The sequence below is a fragment of the Protopterus annectens genome, chromosome 10.part0, assembly GCF_019279795.1.
Source record: "Protopterus annectens isolate FY-2018-M chromosome 10.part0, PAN1.0, whole genome shotgun sequence".
NCBI lineage: Eukaryota > Metazoa > Chordata > Ceratodontiformes > Protopteridae > Protopterus > Protopterus annectens.
In genome coordinates, this window is record NC_056744.1 from 419,544,491 (window position 1) to 419,563,583 (window position 19,093).

Genomic DNA, 19,093 nt, shown 5'->3' on the forward strand with positions numbered 1-19,093 from the left:
GGCAAACTACATCATATTAAGTGCCAGTTTGTCAAAATTCAAGGTTTCCCTTTAACCCCGAGACTACAAACTACCTATGCAGAATTATTCAAAGAATCCCTACACAAACATGTGAATGGCTGCACAGAGGCTGCCATACCTACCAGAAATAAACCCATACCAAACATTAAAAATAAACTCTACTGGTGAGATTCTCACCTAAATTGGGTATACAACATAAGAAGAAAACTCATGGGGCAAAATCAAGAAAGTACAGTTTTGTACCTACCATAAATGTAGATGTTCAAGTGCTAATACAGCTGCAGTCATTACAGATGGGTTCTCCTGCCGTCAGGCGGGTCCTCGGTCGGCCGAATTCCAAAGTCTAGGTCCGGCGTCGGTTGTCACCTCCTCCCTGACGTCAGTGCGACAGGGGTATAAAAGAACCAGCCGACGCCATTTTCTTCAGTCTTTCTTGCCCCAGATGTCAGGTGCCCCCAGAAGGAAGGCAATACATAATTTTATATATATAATAATGCAATGCAATATAATCAAAAAACAGTAGTTGCAAGCAAATACATCATAAAAGAATAACCCAATCAGGTTGTATGAGGAGGTGTTAGCCACTAGGCCTGTCCCAAGAGGGGAAGGAGGGAGGGAAACCTGGACTGCAGCTGTATTAGCACTCGAACATCTACATTTATGGTAGGTACAAAACTGTACTATGTTCATCGTGCATACAGCTGCAGTCATTACAGATGGGTAGAATCCCAAAGCTATGCACAGGGTGGTAGGCACTAGGTGGAACTGGTAGGAGCCAGAATGCCCTGCAACACTGCAGTGGCAAAGCCTGCTCTAGTTTTGGAGGTAGGTGGCAGTGTTTAGTGAAGGTATGCATAGAACTCCAAGTGGCTGCCTCCAAAATATCTTTGGTAGGAACTCCTCTGAGGAAGGCTGCAGAGGTAGCTGTGGCCCTTGTGGAGTGGGATCTGATGCCTGCAGGTACAGATTTACCATGAAAAGAGTAACAAAAACGTATGCAGTGGCCTATCCATTTTGAAATGGTCTGTTTGGAAATTGGCTTCCCTTGAGCTCCTACAGCATAGGACACAAAGAGTTGTTCTGATTTTCTGAAAGGCTTTGTTCTGTCCAAATAGTAACGCAGCTGTCTATGGATGTCTAAGGAATGTAGCAGCCTTTCCCCTTTGTTTTGAGGGTTAGGGTAAAAGGTAGGTAAGTGTATGGCCTGATTTAAAGCTACCCTGGATACCGCCTTAGGCATAAATGACGTGTTGGCTCGTAGGGAAACCCTGTCCTGATGGAAGATGATAAAGGGCTGCACAGCCATGAGGGCTCGTAGTTCCGAGACCCTACGAGCTGAGGTAATAGCCAGAAGGAAAGCAGTTTTCCAGGATAAATATTGCAAATCTGTTGAGGCAGCTGGCTCAAAGGGAGGCAAGGTTAATTTTTCTAGAATGTAATTAAGATCCCAAGCCGGGATTGGTTATTTCCTTGGAGGTCTCATATTCTTAGTCCCTCTGAGGAACTGTCTTAAGAGTGGATGAGAGAATAAAGGTGGATCAGTGTTGTATTCTGCAGAAATGGCTGAGGCATGGATTTTGATGGAGGAGAATGAAAGTCCACTGCTTAGCAGCTCAGCTAGATACTGTAATATTTGAGGCAAATTCAGTTTTCCAGGATCCTGGCCTTTTTTCTCATTCCAAGCGCAAAACCGTTTCCATTTTGCGGAGTAAGCTTTTTTAGTAGACGGCCTTCTGGCCTCCAAAATGACATCCTGCACCTCCTTGGAGAGTAGGGTCTGTTGTGATGTTAAGGAATCTTCCATGCGGCCAGATTGAGTGGTTTCAGCTGACTGTGAAGAGTTTTGTAGCTGTGCTGAGTCAGAAGAGGCATTAGAGGTAGGGTCCATGGAGGAGAATGTGTCAGGCTCCTCAGGAGTGGATACCAGTGTTGTCTTGGCCAGTCTGGAGCAATCAGTATCATCTTTGGTCTGTCTGCTCTTGCTTTCAAAAGCACCTTGGGCAGTAGAGGAAGAGGTGGAAATGCATAAACTGTCAGTGTTGTCCAACTGAAAGAAAGTGCGTCCAATCTCCAGGCCTTTGGATGAAATGTCCTTGAGCAGAATTTTGTTAATTGTTGATTTTTGTGTGAGGCAAAGAGATCTATGTCTGGCCTTCCCCACGCTTGGATTATCTCTGTAAAAACTTGAGGATGCAACTTCCATTCGTGTGGATCTGTCATATTTCTGCTTAGATTGTCTGCCAGTGTGTTTTCCATGCCTGGCAAGTACTGTGCTTGAAGCTCGATTTGCAACTCCAGAGCCATGTTCCAAAGTGACATGGTCAGTCTGCAAAGGGGGTATGAATGTGTTCCTCCTTGTTTGTTTATGTACCACATTACTGTGGTGTTGTCTGTTCTTATCAATAGTTGACCTGGATGCAGAAGGTCTTTGAAAGCTATAATAGCATTTATCACCGCTAGCATCTCCTTTTGATTGATGTGAAGGTGCTTTTCCTTTTGAGACCATTTGCCCTGAATGCACCGGTCTGTCATGTGCGCCCCCCAGGCGTAGTCTGAGGCATCTATTGTGATGACTTGATTTGCTTGAGGCTTGCAGAATGGTAGACCTGTGTTTGTTTGGCTTGCTTGAGCCCACAATAGAAATTCCTTTTGCAAACATGGAATTAGTGGAATTATTGTTTCCAAACTGTGGCTGTGTTGAGACCATAGGTTTTTTAGGTACCATTGAAGTTTCCTCATATGCAACTTTGCACATGGGATTAGTAGAATGCAAGATGCCATGAATCCCAGAGCCTGCAGGATTTTCCTTGCAGTTAGCCTGGTACAATTTGCTAATGTCTTGAAGTATTGAGTTAGTTGCCCCTGTTTTTCTGGCGTAAGATAGGCCCATCTGGGTGTTTGTGTCCAAGTTGGCACCCAGGAAAATTATTTTCTGAGATGGCGTTAGCCTGGATTTCTCTTTGTTGACTGTGTATCCCACAGAATTCAATAACCTTGTTACATAAGCCAGATGTTCCAGAAGTATGTGTTTGCTGTCCGCTTGGATCAGGCAGTCGTCCAAATAAGGGTATATTTGTATCCCTTGAAGTCTGCAGTAGGCAATTACTGATGCCAGGCATTTCGTGAATACTCTGGGTGCAGTAGATAAGCCAAAGGGCAATGCAGAGAATTGATAGTGGATTGAACCTGCAAGAAATCTGAGGTATCTTCTGCAGCTTTGTCTGACTGGGACATGCAGGTATGCTTCCTTGAGGTCCAATGTTACCAGCCAAGACTCCTTGCCCAGCATGGGAAGAAGCTGCTGTAAAGTGAGCATCTTGAATTTTGGCAGTAGAAATGTGTTTAGGATGGATAAGTCCAAAATGGGTCTCCAATCTGTTCCCTTCCTTGGTACCAGGAATAGTCTGGAATAAAAACCTTGACCTTGTTCATGAGTAGGTACCTCTTTAATAGCTTTCATGCCCATGAGCTTTGAAATTTGTTTGAGCCTCTGCCCTTTGATTGTGTGGCAGGTTCGGCATGACTCGCATTTTTGGAAGGGTGTGAAAATGAAATCTGTAGCCTCTGTTTATAATGTCCAGGATCCATTTGTCTTTTATGACAATATGCCAATTTTTTGAAAATAATGCCAGCTTTCCTCCTAAGGGTGCTGCCATTTGAGCCTTGCTTGGCATGCAAAGGGGAAAGTCATTGTATTTGTTTCCTGTATTGCTGTGAACTATCTTCGCCACCTCTTGGTGTTGAAGTTTGCCATTGTCTGCCTCTGTACGATCCTTGAGATTGTCCTCTGCCCCTTGGGCGCCTGTATCTACCTCTTTGGGGCCTGTCCGTGGCTGGAAAGGACCAATTCTTTGAAGGCCAATTTCTACTAAAACATGGTGGTTGTACCTGTAGAAAATCTTTTAACAGTTTGCATAGATTTAGCTTTTTCTTCCATTTTCCTTAGTACCTCCTCAGCATTAGCACCAAATAATACATCCTTTTGTACAGGAGCATCTAGTAATTTAGCTTTGACATGATCAGGCAAGGTTTTGTTCCCTAAGCCAGGCATGTCTACGTATGACTGATCCTGTAACAGCAGCTCTACTTGAGGCCTCTAGAGCATCATAACCACATTGTAAGGTGTGCTTACCTACTTGTTCTGCACTATGCATCATATCCTGCAACTCCTTCAAATCTGGTTGTTCAGGTTGTGACATTTTATTTTTCAATTGTGATAACAGAAACTGTTGATATTTAAGCATATGGAACTGACAGTTTAAGGCTCTCATGGCTAGGGTAGCTGAGGTATATAGCTTTTTTCCCCACCTTTCTAAGGATCTAGAATCTCTCTCTGAAGGTAATGGAATCTTAGCAGTAGAGGCCTTCATTCCCTTGGGGCCCTGAGAAATGGTTTCTGGGTCAGCAGTATGACTTTTGTAAAGAAATTGGTGTGAGTTAGGAACTCTGTAGCACCTATCAGGCTTGACTGGGGCTGGAGGCAGGGAATCCTGATTAAGGCAGGCCTCCGAGTAAACATCATCAAGTATGTCCAAGACAGGAGGTATCGCCAGAGGTCTGTGCTGAGGTAGCAAAAGAAATTCCCTAAGCCTTTTCTTGGAATCTGAATAATCTTGGCCTTCCCAGTGGAAGTGTTCCCTCAAGGTATGCAAGGTTTCCCCGAATGAGAAATCCTCTGGGGGGGATACAGAAGGAATGGACTCCTCTGCATCGGAATCTTCAAAAGGGGAGTAAGAATGTTCCTCATCAGAATGCTCTGAAATAATGGAGCCCTGATCAGAAGAGAGTGATTCTTCCTCCACTCTGGGTCTCTTGTCTGGTGGAGGTTGGGAACCCCTGATAAGAGTAATTAAATCCTCAGCCATTTTAAGCATCTGCTTTTTAGGCATGGGGCCTGGAGATGGGCCCTGTGCAACAGGTCTCTTGGAGTGCATGGCTGATTTAGACTTAGTAAAGGCCTAGATGGAAAAGGAAGAGGAAGGTCTGAAGACACCATGGGTGGAGGTAGACCTGTCCACATTATGAGGCTCAACACTAACAGTGGCTTTGGTAACTGTAGTCAGGGTGTGGGCTGCGGAACCTGCGGCCTCGGTTACAGAGAACACTGCCAGAGAAGGGTAGTCGGTAGTCAGGGGCTGCGTAGGCGCCTCGCTGAGAACCGGACCACATGTAGTCGGTTTAGGTGTGGTGTCGGTCCTTGTCCTTGCGTTTTTTGGACAAAACAGGAGTCGGAGTCTCCGACGACATTATATAATTAAAAGCTTTCCCAAAAAAGTGTTGGGCGAACTCCGCCCAACGCTTAATAGTGCGTTTATTGAAAGTAGCACAAAAGCGACAGCCCGAGACGTCATGGTCTAAACAAGGAATACAGAGGGAATGGAAATCCTTATGCGGTATTTGCTTCCCACAAGAAATACAATTGTTAACTTTGTCTGACATCGGTCTGAGGCAAGAAAAGTTTCCCCAATGGGGTACTTAGCTTTAAAGAAGACTTCGGTTTCCAAATTTTCGTAATTTCAGGAGCTGGCCGACCGGCACTTGCGAACTGCTTCTGCTTCGGGCACCGCGTGGCAAAAAAGGCTGAAGAAAATGGCGTCGGCTGGTTCTTTTATACCCCTGTCGCATTGACGTCAGGGAGGAGGCGACGACAACAGACGCCGGACCTAGACTTTGGAATTCGGCCGACCGAGGACCCGCCTGACGGCAGGAGAAACCATCTGTAATGACTGCAGCTGTATGCACGATGAACATCAGCAACTCCCTGGACTGCTGTCTGTTTCAAAGACAGGACACATTCATCTAAATAAGAAACTAAGAGGTCTAACTCGGTCCAAAAAGGCCAACTATAAGGTCAGGACAGCATCGCAAGGTAAGGACACTCACAAGGCCTTCTTCAGCTATGTCCAGAACCTTAGAGGCAACACACAGCAGTGTGCTGAACAGCACAACCTTTACTTATCAGGGTGACAAAGCAAATCTACTGGCTGATAAATTTAGCTCAAACACCACTCCACCTCAGCTCCACCAAGTGAAATCCTCTCCAACATACTTCCCCCAACTATCAGGAGGGACCAAGTGCTGGTGACACTCACTAAATTAAAGAACATTGCCTCCATGGGTCCTGGCAACATCTCCAGTTGCCTCCTGAACAGTCTAAAACATGACCTATCAGGACCACTTGAGGTACTCTTAAACCACAGCCTTGAAACAGGTTGCACTTCAAATAAATGTAGGACAGCAACAGCCCCCCCCCCCCATAATGGAGGACCATCAATCGATCCAGGGAACTACAGACCCATCAGTCTAACAAGTCTAATATGTAGATCTGTGGAATGAATTATTATGCAAATGAATAACACAGGTACTGGCAACCTGCAGCCACCGCACCCATGCCAGTCTGGCTTTTGTAAGGGAATATCATGCCTACTTAACCTGGTTAGCTTCTTGGAGAGGGTCACCAAGGCTATGAAAAAAATTGTGCATACTTCTAATCTTGACCTGGCTAAGGCATTTGATTCAATACCCTACTCAGGCACTGTTGACGAGCTCTCTGAGCTAGGCATAAATCCCTACATAACTTACTGGATTGCTATCTGGCTCAAATACAGGACTCAAAGTCAGGATTGTTGAGAACACCCCTACCAAGAGATTGGTCACTAGTGGAGTACTCCAAGTGTCCATCATTTTGGGCCCACTCCTGTTTGGCATCTACTTCTTAGTAGTTAAGGCCAACGTTCAAGGCCTCTGGTTCACCAAGTTCACAAACGACTGTAAACTTGGAGATATTACAGACTCTCCCCCAAGACACCAACATCTTGCAAGAGGATTGAACACAGACAAATGTCTGTGACCAATGCCGTGGCCTAAAACTCAATGCTAAAAAATGCATTATAATGTCCTTTGGGAAAGTGTCAATTCAAGTTAATTACTCCATCAATAAAACACCCCAAGAGGTGACCAAGTAGCAAGGGCTCTGGGAATACATGTAAACAATATGGCCTTTGATCAACACATAGCTAAGATAATAAGAAAATCATTCTATGTCGCCCAACTTACAGGTAAAGGTATGGCATCAAGGTCCAAAGACGTTATAGTACCACTCTATACCCAGACCTTATCAAACCCATCATTGTGTATAATGCCCCCTTTGACATGTACCTACCTAACCAGACACTTGCAACATCTGGAACACCCAAAAAGGTTTTTCACCAGGAGAATTCAGGGCATGAATACTCTCTCCTACAAAGACTACCTAAAGGCTCTGTCACTGTATTCAGTCTCCTACAGGTTGCTAACAGCAGAACTTTGCCTGGCTTACACAGCCTCCTCAGACCCAGCCCTGATGGATATGCTGCATATGTGCACAAGAAACAGCACCAGTAGATCCAGTGATCAGAACTTCACTAGTGACGAACAGAATGTACTGGTGGGACAGATGTGTACTCCAAAGGATCCCCATACTACATTTTACATGTATGGGGAGCTTATTCCAGAGTTCTTCCTTGACTGTATTCAAATGAAACCTTGACAAATGGATGGGAAATCATAAATTTACCACTGGTCTTGAACCCATGTCCCTTATGGACAGGGGGGGGGTCAATAAGAATAATTTTATTCCTAACATCCCCTACAAATCCTCAGTTACCTCCCTGGTAACATGCTCCCCCCCATATAGACGGCCATGATACTCTGGGACCCAAACGGCTTAGGGTACAAGGCAAGCTTGTAAGGGCCCTAGTGGTCATTAGCCTAGTAATGACCTATAAACCTATTATATTAAAAAGCAAATTTAAACACCAAGTGTTCACAAACATTCACAGTACTCAAAATATCCTGTTAAAAAATTACAGCCCAAACAAAAATAGTTTCCTGGTATAAACAACACTAGTTTCAGAGAAAAAGGAACTAGTTTTCCTTAGAAAAATAAAATATTGGAAGGTTTTCTCCAGCAGGGGATTTAATCTGCTCAGTCAAGAAGGATTGCTAGCTGACTGAAACATCCACAAAGCCCTCCGAAGGAACATATTTTGGAGACAGGAGCACTCTGAAGCTTTTGGTAATGTCATTTATATGGAGCTCTGCTCAAGCTCCTGATGGTTGGAGCACATGGTAAGTGCCTTTTCAATTTAAAAGGCTGCCCAGTTGGAGGAGATAGTACCCAAATTGCTTAAGCTACTGCAACAGTGATCTAATGCTCAACATTAGTAAGAATCCCTTAAGCTGAAATATATCTGTAGGACAAGGATATGGATCTAATCTGCACCTACATTCAGAGGTTCAAACCTGAAGTCAACTTGAAAACAAATATAAGAGGCAGTCGAAATTTACTTCTGAGATGATGATGCACACTGGCTGACTGCTTCTTCTGAAACTGCATAGTGTGTGTGCTGTATGCTATTTACTACTATAACTGGCTGGGTCTACTGAGGTTCTGTTGTTTTTATATCAAAAACAATGGCCACTCACAGTGCTCTTTGCAAAGCATAGTATTGCCCATGTCTCAGTTTCACCATGCAGCTTCGGTCAGGTATAGCAAAGCTAACAGGTAGGTTAAGATGCGATCTTGTTTATATAAATTTGCTCCAACAGACTCTTAATTGTTAAATGCCACAGAACAGCTACAAAACAAGGCCACATATTAATAAACTATGATATACTGTATAACAAGAAAGATATTCCGATTTGTGGAGAGGGTGTGCACAGCCTAGACTAAAAAAACATCAAGTACAAATACCAGCAAGTCTACAACTTTAACACAACCTGAAGTGTAAACCCCTCTATTAAATGTTACCTAGTAAAAAGGATCAGCAATGCAGTCACTAATCTGTCGCAGCAATATTTACCATGCTAGTAAAATGCAACCATGAGGACATACTGTTTTATCATCAAATGCATACAAATAATCTTTCATGTGTACAACTCAGGGACTGCTAGTACACAAATGTATCTAATTTTATTCTGTTCACAGATGCTGCTGAGAAGTGGCTACAACTAACCCTTTATGCCACATAGTTGTTGCATACAAACATTTGAAATTGTTTTAATACAGTACTAAAGAACTGCGGTGGTGGTGCTGCGGTAGCGTTGTCGCCTCACAGTTAGACGTTGCCCGTTCGATTCTCACTTAAAGCGTCTACTGTGTGACGACATGCGTGAATGGGCGTTCCTTCGTTGAAGGTTGTGCGTTAGGCCCGGCAAGCCAGCATGTAAAACTCTACTGCCAATCATTAGCGGACCGGAGTTCCGCTGTGGCGACCCCTAACCGGGAAAAGCCGAAAGACACACACACACTAAAGAGCTGACTAGGTACACAACAACTTTGAACGGGGTTGTGCAAAGCAAGTCCAAGGAAACAGCAGTAATAGTTTTTGATTCCAAAGGAAAATAGTGTTAGCTGTTTTGCTCTTCTTTAACCTCCTGTGGCTGTGGAGTGGCCGGTGCAAAGAGGGACAGCTAAATAAATCCAACTCTAAAAAAATCCTTGCAAAAGAAAAAAAATGGCACATCAAAACAGAATGTGATGCCTATGACTCCGCACAAGTCGGACAGTATTGCTGGGTTGCTACTAGAAACTAGTCCTTGGGCTTCCTACTTGACATACCCAATTTCAAATTTTAAAAAAAGTAACCAAGAGCTAGGCATCAAGCAAAAGCAAAAACAATTATTTTCAGATGCGAGCTGGAAACATTCATCTGGATAAGTGAATTAAGTTTAAATGCACAACAGAACTGCATTTATGTCATCTGGTGCCCTTTGCAGTTCTCTAAACTGGTGACCCCCCAGGAAATAAGTCTTACTAAAGTTAAGAAATTCCACCTACCCAAAATGTTCTTCTGCACTATAGAACACTGAGCTTTAACAGTATCGTCAATCATTTATTTATTTATGAAGCTGTAAAGAATTGTAATCAGAGCTTGCAGCCATTCCTTTGCGGCACTCCAGTTATGGTTCTTATGCATACTACACATTGGAAGGCAGTATGAAGATAACAAAAGCTGAACAAAGGTGAACATGATACAAATCTGCAATTTGAACTGTAGCCCCCAAACACCATATAGACAATTTACCAAGTAAGCCAAAAGAGTTAGTGATCAATCACTGTGTGAATTCTTGACTACACATCAAGTACCAATTATTCTATCACTATGTAAAGTGTCTTTTCTGATTTTAAAATGTGTGTTTTAACAATTACATCAGTGCAGCATTATTTATTAAGTTTTAATGTTTCATGTACTGTGTGCTGAGCAGCTGTTCAATTACTTGCTTATTCTGTATCATATGGTGGCACCTTTTGATGATGTCATAAAGAGCCAAATATTTAAATCAATACCACAAGGTATTAAATTGAAGGGAGTTTTGCAATGCCAGGAACAGGTACCAATATTCTTCTATAGTATTCTACACTGAATCTCATTACCTATTTTAAGAATAGCTCTAACGTACCCAAGGACTTGGTGGGGCAGCTGTCCCAGCAGCTCCATCTGTATGTCAGAGCTGGTGCTGTCAACCAGGGAAGTCAGGTCTGACAAATGGGTGGAACAGCATGGTCATGAGTGCTGTAAGGGGCAAGGGTTCTATACACAGGGTGGCACATTCTCCCCCACCAAGGGTGAGGAAAGTACAGTTGTGTACACTTACAATAAATGTAGATGTTTGAGTGTATTCACTGTTGCAGTCATCACATTTGGGTTATCTGCTTGCAGTAGCCCTCAGATGGCCTGATTATCAAAGTCTTGGGTCCTGCGTCAGTTGCTGTCTCATCTTCCGTGACGTCAGGTAGTCAGGGGTATAAAACATGCAGCTGACGCCATTACATCAGTTTTACTTGCCCCAGATGTCAGGTGCCCCCTAATGGGAAGCAATTAAATACATACATATATATATATATATATATATATATATATATATATATATATATATACACAAAGTTATACCTCAAACAAAAAAGCAAATACACCAAAAAGATTTTAAGCATAGTAAAGGACGTTGAGGTATAGCCAAAAGAAGTCAAGAGGCTGGAGGGGAGGGTAACCAGGACTGTAACAGTGAATACACTTGAACATCTACATTTATGGTAAGTGTACATACACAACTTTACTATGTTCTTCGTGTTTCACTGTTGCAGTCATCACATTTGTGTAGATTCTCAAAGCTAAGGATGGAAGGAGGAATTTAGATAGCATTAGGACCAGCTATAAGGCCCTGCAAGACTGGAGTGGCAAAGCCAGCTCTGGATTTACAGAAAATTGGCAAATGGTAATGCATGGTGAAAGTATGTACAGAACTCCAGGTAGCAGCTTCTAGGATGTTGCTGGTAGGGACACCTCTGAGAAAGGCTGCTGAGGTAGATGCAGCCATGGTTGAATGGGGTCTAATCCCCTGTGGGATAGGTTTTCCATGGTGCTTATAGCAGAAATGAATGCAATGGCCTATCCATTTAGAAATGGTTTACTTTGAAATAGCCCTCCCCCTCTTCCCCTGCAGCAAATGCCACCAGCAGTTGTTCAGATTTCCTTTGAGGTTTAGTCCTGTCCAAGTAAATTCTAAGTTGTCTGTGCACATCTAAGGAGTGCAGTATCTGTTCCCCTTTGTTCTGTGGATTAGAAAAGAAGGTTGGCAAATGAATGGATTGATTAAGAGCCACACAGGATACCACTTTGGACATGGAGGGATTGGTCCTGAGGGACACCCTTGTCCACATGAAAGATGATAGGCTCTCCACTGTCATAAGGGCCTGTAATTCAGATACCCTTCTTGCTGAAGTGATTGCTAAAAGGAAAGCGGTTCAGGGTTTGAAGCTGGGGGTACAGAATCTGTCTCTCCTGCTGTGACAGCAGGGTAGGAATCTGAGGCAGGTGCCATGGGGCTAGCTGTGACACACTGTGCAAGAGGGGGTACCAGTGTTGGTGTGGCCAGTCTGGTGCAATCAGTATCATCCTTAATTTGTCCTGTTTGATCTTTAATAGTACTTTGGAGAGGAGAGGCAGAGGAGGAAAGGCATAAACTGATAGGTTTTTCCAGCTGAAGGACAGAGTATCCACTTTCCAAGCTTGCTTGTGGGAGTCCTTGTGCAGAATTTGTCCAATTGGTAGTTCTGGGGGGAAGCAAACAGGTCAATATCTGGGCTCCCCCATTTGTTTATCAACATGTTGAAAGTCTTTGGTTCCAGTTTCCACTTGTGTGGGTCCATGAGATTTCTGCCTAGTTTGTCTGCCAGTGTATTTAGTTTTCCTGGCAAGAATTGAGACTGTAGATGCACTTGGTAGCTCAAGGCCATGTTCCACAGAGCCATGGCTAGTCTGCAGAGGGGATAGGAATGGGTACCCCCCTGCTTATTTAAAGTACCACAACAGTGGTGTTTTCGGTCTTTAGCATTAATTGTCCAGGAAGAATGTGGTCCTTGAAGGCTGTCAGAGCATTCTGTACAGCTAACATTTCTTTTTGATTGAAATGCAGGTGCATTTGACTTGGGTTCCATTTGCCCTGGATGCACTTCCCTGCCAGGTGAGCGCCCCCTGCATAGTCTGATGCGTTTGTTGTTGGGGTTTGGGTGGCAGGGGGTAGAGTGAATGGTAGTCCCACCAAAGGAATTCTATCCGCAGACAAAGTATGACAGGAATCATTGCTTCTAGATCCTGAGAATGTTGACACCATAGGCTTTTTAGATACCACTGTAGTTTCCTCATATGTAGTCTCGCATATGGAATTAGTAGAATGCACGAGGCCGTGAACCCCAAGGCTTGCAGTATTTGCCTTGCAGATATAGCAGGGTTTTTTTGTGGCCACTAGTTTGAAGTAAGATGTCAAATGAGTGTTTCTCTGGCGTGAGGAAGGCCATCTGGGAAGTTGTGTTCAAACTTGCTCCCAGGAATATAACTTGTTGACAGGGTACCAGCTGTGACTTCTTTTTGTTTATGGTGTATCCCAGACAAGTTAGTACCTTTTGTACAAATGCCAGATTCAAAAGTATGTCCTGGCTTTCTACCTGAATTAGACAATCGTCCAGGTATGGGTATATTTGAATATTTCTTTGCCTACAAAATGCAATGACTGGAGCTAGGCACTTTGTGAACACCCTGGGCGCAGTAGATCAGCCAAAGGGCAGTGCAGAGAACTGACGGTGCATGCAGCCTTCTTTGAAGTATAGGTATCTTGTGCAAGATTTCCTGATTGGGATGTGCAGGTAGGCTTCCTTTAAATCCAGTGTTGCCAACCAGGCATCTTTGCCTATCATGGGAAGCAACTGGTGAAGAGTTAGCGTCTTGAATTTTGGAATCTCCAAAAAGGTGTTTAGGATGGAAAGGTCCAGGATAGGATGCCATGAGTTGTCTTTTCTGGGTACCAGGAAATGTCTTGAGTAGAAACCTTGTCCCTTTTCCGGTACAGTCTGTATAGCCTTTAATCTTAAGAGAGAGTATTTGCTTTTGAGCTTCTGCCCACTGATTTGGGGGTAGATCTGGCCAACAGTTTGGGGTTGGTAACGTGTGGAAGTGAAATCTGTATCCTTGGGAAACTAGGTTTAAAACCCATTTGTCCTGGGTAATGAGTTCCCAGTTTTTTGCTTGCAGAGCAATCTTTCCCCCTAAAGGAGCAGTCAGTTGAGAAGTGCTTGGAAGTTTTAAAGTTAAGTCATTGAGACAGCTTACCATAGGGAGGAGTCTTACTACTCCCTGATTTGGAAGTGGGAGTGGGAGTGGGAGCCCTCCCCCCACTGCTTATTCCAATGCATACCCTGAGACTGAAGCCTGGTTGTTCTGCTGGTTCTGGGTTTGAATTGAGGCCTGGAAGAGGCAGGAAAGGACCAATTTTTTGAGGGCCAGTGCCTACGAAATCTTGGAGGCTGCACTTGTAAGAAATCTTAGTTTGCATAGATTTAGCTTTTTTCTCCATCTTTTTAAGAACTTCTGCTTTGTTGCCAAACAGGCGGTCCTGATTTAAGGGAGCATCCAGCAATTTAGTTTTAACATGATCTGGCAAAGATTGCTCCCTTAAGCCAAGCATGCCTTCTAAGCACAGACCCGGTGACAGCAGCCCTGCAAGATGCCTCTAGTTAATCAAAACCACATTGCAAAGTATGTTTTCCAACCTGTTCAGCAGAATGCATTAAATCCTGTAAATCCTTATTTTCAGCACAGTTAGGAATCAACATCATTTTCTGCTTAAGCAATCCAATAATATGCTGCTGATACTTTAACATATGAAACTGGCAATTTAAGGCCTTGATGGCCAAGGTTGCAGAAGTGTATACCTTCTTACCCCATCTATCCAGGGCCCTGGAATCTCTATCAGAAGGGGTAGGATTTTTGGCAGTAACTTAATGCCCTTGGGTCCTTGTGGAATGGTCACAGGATACACAGTAGGATTTTTAAAATGGAACTTGTGAGAATCAGGAACCCTGTAATATCTATCAGGTTTTCTGGGAGCAGGAGGTAAAGTATCAGAGGCCAAGCTAGATTCCGAAAAGGCATAGTCAACAATGTCTAGTACAGGAGGAATAGCTAAAGGCCTATGCTGGGGCAGGAGTAAGAAATCCCTAAGCCTCTTTTTAGAATCAGAGTAATCCTGGCTTTACCAGTGAAAATGCTCCCTAAGAGTATGCAAGGTTTCACCAAAAGAAAAATCCTTTGGGGGAGAAGCAGATGGAATAGAGTCCTCTGCATCAGAATCCTCATAGGCAGATAAGGGTAGATCCTGGTCATGAGAGGAAACAGAAAGTTCAGAATCCTGGTCAAAAGCATCCTAAGCAAACTCAGTCCTAGGTCTCTTAGAGGAGGAAGGTTGGCTTCCCTGATTAAAGTAACAAGGTCTTCAGCCACTCAACATTTGTTTTGTAGGCATAGAGGCCTGACCATGCGGTCTGGGCGGTTTCCTAGGCATGGTTCGAGTTTTAGGTCTTGAAGAAGAAGATGGCGTCGGTTTAATATGCAAGTCAGTAGGCCTGAATACACTCTCAGAAGCCGGTGCCTGCACAGCAGCTCCGAACCCATCCAAGATAGAGACATCCGCAAGTTCCACAGTTAAAGAATATTGCGGCATACCAGACTCCGAGTGGGTCTCAGTAGAGGCCTGCAAATCTGAAGTAGCGGGTATCAGGGGCTGCGAAAGCACCTCACTGAGTACCGGTGAACTGGCGACTGGCTTAGGAGAAGCATCGTCGGCAACTTTGGACCTAGGCAGTCTGTCTCTGTCTATCTTTGCGATTTTTGGAACGTCGGTAGTTGGGTGGCTTATGAACCGAGCACCAAAATATTTAGAAGTGAAAATATACTGGCGACGAATAGTTCGTGGTTTAAATAAGGCACAAAACTGACCGCGACGAACGTCGTGGTCAGGGCCTAGGCAAGGAATACAGTACGAATGAAAATCTTTATGAGATATTTGCTTTCCACAAGAAATACAATTACTGACTTTTACTGACATCGGATTACAGCAAGAAAGTTTCCCCAACGGAGTACTTAGCTTTATTTGAAGACTTCGGTTCTGACACTAGAAAATGAAAATTTCAGGAGTCTGCCGACCAGCACTTGCGAACTGCTTCTGCTTCGGGCACCGCACGGCAAGAAAGACTGATGTAATGGCGTCAGCTGCATGCATTATACCCAGACTACCTGACATCACAGAAGATGAGAAAGCAACCTATGCAGGACCCAAGACTTTGATAATGAGGCCGACTGAGGGCTACTGCAAGCAGATAACCCAAATGTGATGACTGCAACAGTGAAACACGAAGAACATCAGGCTTGCAAGGCTACTAGTCCACTAGAGAATTAAATCTATTTTTTTTTTTTTGACAGCAGAACACTGAATTACCTCCAGTGGAACTTGAAATGTATCACACTACATCAAACCATGCATGTGCATGATCCAAATCTCTCCATCAGACTACTGAAGACTGCAGTACAGCTCCACCTGTAAATGGAACTCAGCACTGCAGGCAGTTGGCTTCCTACTAGGTACTTCCTGCAGTGTGCAATCCCAAACACAAGCAAGACCTTCTACCTTTCCAAGAAGCCCAGACAGCTTGATGAAAAGGATTCATTCCAGCACTAATCCAGTTGACATATAATACCATCAAACTTTACTGTTTTCTATTATTGTGGTGATGGACACACAGACACACTCCTTGTTTTCTTCCAAAGGGTGGCCATCCCATGGTAGGCAATATTTATTACAGTTTTACATGTGTTATTACACTCTAAGCCAAGGACTATACACTTTACTAGGAATCGCATTATGTTGCATTTTTTTTCTTTAACTATTAATGCATTTTTAATTATTGTCTAATTGTCAGAGTGACTGTGCAGCAGTCTGTGTCACTTTGTGTGTTGAAGTCTCCTGCAAACTGAAAAAGACATGTCTATGCACTACAAACTGTTTATCCCCCCCAACATCATCAAAATGAAGGACCACTGGATTTAGAATCGCGAAGTACCTGGGAGCTACTCAACATTAAGAAAACGTAAACATATTTACTAAGCTTAATAAGCATAGTTTTGGTGAACTAAAGTAAAAACTATACATTTTACAACTGAAAAGCACATTATGTGATAACAGCATAATTAATGCAAAAAGAAATGGTAAACAAGATGCCTTTCCATTTGATCTTCAAGTTAATAATTATGAGGGCTGCTTATGAAGAATATCATAAATCTAGGAGGAGCAAGGCTAAATCTAGGGGGCCTAAATCATAACAGTTTAGATGTATGGCAGCATGTGTAAACTGAGTAGTCTACATTGTCATTAAGGTGAAGATACATGAATTAGACATAATGCACATTCAGCACAATATTTTAATGATCTGCTATGATGCACAAGTCAAAAAGCAGATGAACTCAACAACTGGAAACGACCCAGAAATATACAGCTATGATACCACAAACAGATTCAGGAGACAGAAGTCAGAAAAATGAAAGGGATTACATCAGAGAGGAAAAATATATACAGCATACATGTAAACATTCATAAAGTATGAAAGGTACAAAGTGCATTTTAAAGTGTGCTTTTAATTATATGGTATTAAAGTACATATATATATATATATATATATATATATATATATATATATATATATATTAACTAAAAATATACAAAAGGTGTGGAACACACAATATGCAGAATAAACTCAATAAGAACATAAGCAAGACAAGAAAAGGGAACACAAGGTTGAGGAGAAAGAAAGAACTGGGAACAGAGGTTAAGGTTGAGAATTAGGTACGATTTGGAACAGGCTGTAGAAAAAGACTAAACCTAGCCTAAATTAGGGAAATGCATACTTTGAACTCTTTCTTCTAAGTGGTAAGGGAGCCTTTGTCAGAACTGGAATAGACTAGGAAAGTGCCATATCTGGCAAGGATAGAAACTCCAAGTGTCAGAGGTCATTTTATTAATGGATCTTCAGAGGTGGAAACAGTGAACAATGACCATGAGGACAGTAAGTGAAACTTGGTAATAAGCTTGGAAAAGCTTGTGGATAAGGAGATGACTATTAATTTATTGACAAGTGTAGGGCAAAAGTTAGAAATTAGTAATTTTATGGATACAAAGCAAAGGGAAATACAACACGTTACATGAGTGGGATACATCAAATAAAGTTACACAGAGGGCAAGAATGTGTTCTAGAGTCAGCTAACTTCATGAGTAAACATACTTTAACTGCTTCTGTAGGTAGGAGATACTGTGTGGGTTTAAAATAATGCTTAAAGGGATGGTAATCTGTAGTTTGATGATCAGCATATTCTTTGCAACAGATATGCAAGCTAAAGATACCATTAGGTTGACATACAATTTTTAGCTAGTTTGGGGCTTATGTAGTTGGTGTGATCATGAAAGAAGACAGTGTGACAGAGTGAGAAGGAGAGAGCACAACAGAATAAGGCTCAAAGTAACAACAAGAGGTATGAATTTGAGTTATGGGGTTGCCATGGTGATTTAACACTTTTTTGGGGGGGCAAGAGGAAACTAAATGGTCCAAAGATTATAGAGTTTGTTTTACCACAAATGACACCATGTGCACAACTTGCAAACCGAAGGAATCCTACATAAAATTGACATCTGAAGATAACTTTACAAGTTTGTTTCTAAGTTGTGTTGGCCCGCAAGCATGCTGACCATCAAGCCATTCCTTTATCGGTTCAGGAAATTCTCTGAATGGAGATGGGCTGTCCTGGAAACAGTTACACTGGCAGCCATTTGAGCTGATTTACATGGACCAGCATCCTGGCAATTGACAGCATATGCATTATAGACTTAACCTCACTCCCTAATGGTGATACGGGCACTTGCATTACTGGAGGGGCCACAAACCTCCCAGCTAAATGCATGCTTACTCCTTCATGTGTGTCAGTAAGAACCATCTACCATCACTGGCTTGAATGGTCCAAACCCCTGCACTGGCTGACTGCTACAGCAGAGAGTTTCATTTGACGTGGATCATCTGAATCAGTCGGGAACTATCTCCTTCCCCTCTCGCCAGATGGGCATGCCATTTCCCCTGCCAGCTCAATCTGATGCTCAACTCACTAATCAAACTTTTGTCACCTGACATGTAGTCAGGGTTTTTTCCCCGCTATGTTATGGAGCTGGTTAGCATTCAAGAACTTGGTCACAGCTATTTTATTCAGAAGCAATAAGACACCAGCATAAAAAAAAACTGTACTGAAATGGGGAATGCTGTGGGGAGATTAATGAAGTGAACAGGGGGAAAAAAAAAGAAAGGTCCTAGAACTGAGTAATGAGGTGCACCCAAGAGAACAATGATAAGACAGGAAAGTTTTAGAAATGGACTTAAATTATTACATTTATAAAGTTTGTAAACAAAAGGAGAGCTTTTAGGGGGAAAAAAAAGTTAAGGAGATGGCTGAGCAGTTAGGTGCAATACATGAAGTCAAAAGCTCAATAAGTCAGTAAAGAAAGCGCCCTTCAGCCAACCCTTTTGAACTTCTAATTATTATAGGCAACAAAGAGCATAAAAATGGCTGTTGCCAAACTTAGGAAACCTAAAACAAGAAAAACAACCAGAGATCCAATAGAGGTCTTAAAGATATTTGAAAATGTGTATAAAACAAAAGTGTGT

At 42.8% G+C, this 19,093-nt stretch overlaps 1 protein-coding gene across 1 annotated transcript in view; it reads right to left on the minus strand.

Annotated features, from left to right (window-relative positions):
- The window catches only part of CDC73 (cell division cycle 73), a 2,122,897-nt gene that overhangs the window by 887,066 nt on the left and 1,216,738 nt on the right, over positions 1-19,093 (minus strand). The window lies entirely within an intron of this gene.